Source organism: Schistocerca gregaria, unplaced genomic scaffold, assembly GCF_023897955.1.
Source record: "Schistocerca gregaria isolate iqSchGreg1 unplaced genomic scaffold, iqSchGreg1.2 ptg001102l, whole genome shotgun sequence".
NCBI classification, from domain to species: Eukaryota; Metazoa; Arthropoda; class Insecta; order Orthoptera; family Acrididae; genus Schistocerca; species Schistocerca gregaria.
Window position 1 is genome coordinate 25001 of NW_026062443.1, and position 5000 is coordinate 30000.

At 56.2% G+C, this 5000-nt stretch overlaps 2 non-coding genes and 1 pseudogene across 2 annotated transcripts; all 3 read left to right on the plus strand.

The window, feature by feature from the left end:
• The first annotated feature begins 2158 nt into the window (after positions 1-2158).
• LOC126328202 (small subunit ribosomal RNA) lies at positions 2159-4051 on the plus strand. The gene has a single exon (XR_007561741.1). It is a non-coding gene; the product is annotated as a small subunit ribosomal RNA (ribosomal RNA).
• A 355-nt stretch (positions 4052-4406) lies between these two features.
• Positions 4407-4561, plus strand: LOC126328208 (5.8S ribosomal RNA). The gene has a single exon (XR_007561744.1). It is a non-coding gene; the product is annotated as a 5.8S ribosomal RNA (ribosomal RNA).
• Positions 4562-4749: 188 nt separating this feature from the next.
• LOC126328206 (large subunit ribosomal RNA) overlaps positions 4750-5000 on the plus strand; it is a pseudogene marked incomplete at its 3' end in the record, with an annotated part of 3471 nt that continues 3220 nt past the window's right edge.

The window sequence follows — 5000 nt, forward strand, 5'->3', positions numbered from 1 at the left end:
TGCACCTTAACCCAAGTTACGCTGCACCTTAACCCAAGTTACGCTGCACCTTAACCCAAGTTACGCTGCACCTTAACCCAAGTTACGCTGCACCTTAACCCAAGTTACGCTGCACCTTAACCCAAGTTACGCTGCACCTTAACCCAAGTTACGCTGCACCTTAACCCAAGTTACGCTGCACCTTAACCCAAGTTACGCTGCACCTTAACCTAACTTACGCTGCACCTTAACCTAACTTACGCTGCACCTTAACCTAACTTACGCTGCACCTTAACCTAACTTACGCTGCACCTTAACCTAACTTACACTGCACCTTAACTGTCACATGTAACGTCACAGGAATGTAGCTTTGCCTAACAGCAACCCTCTGAACATAGTTCACTGCTTGGATCCTCTGGTGTCATGTGTATTTCTTGATGCCATGGTGCGTACCCTCACATAAAGGTCTTTCGAGTGTTGCGTACTTTCTACACAGTCCCGCTAACCACTGGAAGGGTGTACCGCTACAGAACGAATATCGCCCTCCCCTCCTGCCCTTCCAAGCTGGTCGGTCAGGCGTTTGTTTGTGAAATGAGCCTTGCAGCTGTTCAGTTGCATTCGGTTGTCGATGCAGTCAGTGTACGTTGTGGTACGGCCTGTGTGGACTGTCCGCTGATGTACGCGTAACCCACACTGATCATCCGTCGTTACGTACTGAGTGACATAATGTGGCACATGCTTGACCGTACACCGGCTGCGCCCTACAATGGCGAATCATAAGGGCCATATGTTGTGCACGATGCTACTTGTCTCGTCTCCCCATTACAGCGAGATTGCACTGTTGTACGCCGTACAGACATGTGGTAGGTAGGTACGGACGAAAGTATTGCATGTTGGCCCCCCCCCCCCCCCTCCTCCCTCTGCCGGGAATCAGCGTGAGCCGTCTGTTGATGTAGCGACGAGGGTTTTCCTATTTAATCGTATTGCCCCACACAACATGATAGCACGGTGGACCGCGTTCCACATCTGCGACATGCTACAGAGGCCGGTTGACAGTCGACCGCGCAAGGGACATTGCACACGTGCGCGGACCATCTTCCACGTGTTCTCTCGTGTACATGCCGCAGTGTGTATGTGGGCTGATGTAGCGTGTCGTGACACATAACATGCAGGCATGCCAGAATCGTAGATTTCGCAAATGTAGATTGACGTATACGTTTGCTGCCAAAGATCCGCAAATGAACTGGAAATCAGTTGTTGAGCGGTTGTTCGCGCTGCAGGTGCATCGGTGATAGCGACGATCGGTACATCTATGAACCGGTTGTTTCGGCGGTACCCGCCATGCCCCCGAACCTGAGTTGGCCATGTGGGTATGAAGCGATACGAGGCTGTGGCTTGGCGGGACAGTCCCCGGCCGGTGAGGGGGGGCCGCCCGGCGTGCTGGCCGCGCGCTGCGTGAGCGCACGCACTACAGCCGGCTGGTGGGGGGCGCCCAGTGGCAGGAGCGCCGGCCGACGGGCCCGGCTGGCGTCCCAGCTATGCGCCGGCGCACCCTGCGCGCGGCGCCAGGCGGCCAAAGTGGGTTCTGCCGAGCCCGGTGCGAAGCGCGGTGGACATCTGCAGTGTGCTGGTCCGATTGCGGACTGTGTGCGTTGAGGATGCGCCGCCGCCCGGCACTCGGCGTCGCGACGCCGTCTGCTGCTCGGTCGCCCCCAGCGGTTCTCGCAGGTGGTTTGTATCGCAGCTCTGCGGACGTGTTGGCGCGTGCGCTGTGCTGGGAGAGTTCGCTTCTGCACCCAAGTGGGGCTTTGCCCTTCTGTGGCGCTGGCGTTGGAGCTGCCGGTCACCGTAGGTGGCGCGTGTTGTTTCCCGCCGGCAATGCCACGACAGCACGCTCCCGGGCCTCTGTCGGCAGCGGCAAGCTCAGTTGGGAGCACGGGTGTTCGCACTGAAAGCGTCTACTCGCCCATCTCCGGGCGATTGCGCCTCTCTCGAACCCGACCAAGTACTTAGGACGGCGCTGCGCGCCGCCGGGACCTGAGAGGGTTTCGAGGTGTATCGTGCAGGGGAGCTCAGCCTCCTCCTGTTTGCAGAATAATTGAGCGGACGCTTGCGTGTTCGCGCGGGCCCTCGGGACACACTCCCGGGCGGCCGGCTGCTCAGCTCTCGTTGACGCAGCTCCCTGGTTGATCCTGCCAGTAGTCATATGCTTGTCTCAAAGATTAAGCCATGCATGTCTCAGTACAAGCCGCATTAAGGTGAAACCGCGAATGGCTCATTAAATCAGTTATGGTTCCTTAGATCGTACCCACGTTACTTGGATAACTGTGGTAATTCTAGAGCTAATACATGCAAACAGAGTCCCGACCAGAGATGGAAGGGACGCTTTTATTAGATCAAAACCAATCGGATTGGCTCGTCTGGTCCGTTTGCCTTGGTGACTCTGAATAACTTTGGGCTGATCGCACGGTCCTCGTACCGGCGACGCATCTTTCAAATGTCTGCCTTATCAACTGTCGATGGTAGGTTCTGCGCCTACCATGGTTGTAACGGGTAACGGGGAATCAGGGTTCGATTCCGGAGAGGGAGCCTGAGAAACGGCTACCACATCCAAGGAAGGCAGCAGGCGCGCAAATTACCCACTCCCGGCACGGGGAGGTAGTGACGAAAAATAACGATACGGGACTCATCCGAGGCCCCGTAATCGGAATGAGTACACTTTAAATCCTTTAACGAGTATCTATTGGAGGGCAAGTCTGGTGCCAGCAGCCGCGGTAATTCCAGCTCCAATAGCGTATATTAAAGTTGTTGCGGTTAAAAAGCTCGTAGTTGGATTTGTGTCCCACGCTGTTGGTTCACCGCCCGTCGGTGTTTAACTGGCATGTATCGTGGGACGTCCTGCCGGTGGGGCGAGCCGAAGGCGTGCTTGCGCGTCCCGAGGCGGACCCCGTTGAAATCCTACCAGGGTGCTCTTAGTTGAGTGTCTCGGTGGGCCGGCACGTTTACTTTGAACAAATTAGAGTGCTTAAAGCAGGCAAGCCCGCCTGAATACTGTGTGCATGGAATAATGGAATAGGACCTCGGTTCTATTTTGTTGGTTTTCGGAACCCGAGGTAATGATTAATAGGGACAGGCGGGGGCATTCGTATTGCGACGTTAGAGGTGAAATTCTTGGATCGTCGCAAGACGAACAGAAGCGAAAGCATTTGCCAAGTATGTTTTCATTAATCAAGAACGAAAGTTAGAGGTTCGAAGGCGATCAGATACCGCCCTAGTTCTAACCATAAACGATGCCAGCCAGCGATCCGCCGCAGTTCCTCCGATGACTCGGCGGGCAGCCTCCGGGAAACCAAAGCTTTTGGGTTCCGGGGGAAGTATGGTTGCAAAGCTGAAACTTAAAGGAATTGACGGAAGGGCACCACCAGGAGTGGAGCCTGCGGCTTAATTTGACTCAACACGGGAAACCTCACCAGGCCCGGACACCGGAAGGATTGACAGATTGATAGCTCTTTCTTGATTCGGTGGGTGGTGGTGCATGGCCGTTCTTAGTTGGTGGAGCGATTTGTCTGGTTAATTCCGATAACGAACGAGACTCTAGCCTGCTAACTAGTCGCGTGACATCCTTCGTGCTGTCAGCGATTACTTTTCTTCTTAGAGGGACAGGCGGCTTCTAGCCGCACGAGATTGAGCAATAACAGGTCTGTGATGCCCTTAGATGTTCTGGGCCGCACGCGCGCTACACTGAAGGAATCAGCGTGTCTTCCTAGGCCGAAAGGTCGGGGTAACCCGCTGAACCTCCTTCGTGCTAGGGATTGGGGCTTGCAATTGTTCCCCATGAACGAGGAATTCCCAGTAAGCGCGAGTCATAAGCTCGCGTTGATTACGTCCCTGCCCTTTGTACACACCGCCCGTCGCTACTACCGATTGAATGATTTAGTGAGGTCTTCGGACTGGTACGCGGCATCGACTCTGTCGTTGCCGATGCTACCGGAAAGATGACCAAACTTGATCATTTAGAGGAAGTAAAAGTCGTAACAAGGTTTCCGTAGGTGAACCTGCGGAAGGATCATTACCGACTAGACTGCATGTCTTTCGATGTGCGTGTCGTGTCGCGCAACACGCTACCTGTACGGCAGTAGCCGTGCGCCGCGTGCGGAACCACGCGTGCCTCTCAAAACTAGCGCAAGTGTTGTTGTGTGGTACGAGCGCTGAAGCTCTGGAGCGGCTGGCCTGCGGCACCTGGCGCCTGGCGCCGGTTTTGAATGACTTTCGCCCGAGTGCCTGTCCGCTCCGGTGTGGAGCCGTACGACGCCCATCGGCCGTCAGGCCGTTGGACACAAAGTAATGGAACAGGGGCCGTCAAACGCCTCAGTCCCGCCTCTGCAACTGTCTTGAAAGAGACGGTGGAGAACTGAAAAGATAAAGATCACCCAGGACGGTGGATCACTCGGCTCGTGGGTCGATGAAGAACGCAGCAAATTGCGCGTCGACATGTGAACTGCAGGACACATGAACATCGACGTTTCGAACGCACATTGCGGTCCATGGATTCCGTTCCCGGGCCACGTCTGGCTGAGGGTCGGCTACGTATACTGAAGCGCGCGGCGTTTGTCCCGCTTCGGGCGCCTGGGAGTGTCGTGGTCGCCTGTGTGGCCGGCCGCGTCTCCTTAAACGTGCGATGCGCGCCCGTCGCCTGGCGGTTCGCATACCGGTGCTTTCTCGGTAGCGTGCACAGCCGGCTGGCGGTGTGGCGTGCGACACCTCGTACAACGACCTCAGAGCAGGCGAGACTACCCGCTGAATTTAAGCATATTACTAAGCGGAGGAAAAGAAACTAACAAGGATTCCCCCAGTAGCGGCGAGCGAACAGGGAAGAGTCCAGCACCGAACCCCGCAGGCTGCCGCCTGTCGTGGCATGTGGTGTTCGGGAGGGTCCACTACCCCGACGCCTCGCGCCGAGCCCAAGTCCAACTTGAATGAGGCCACGGCCCGTAGAGGGTGCCAGGCCCGTAGCGGCCGGT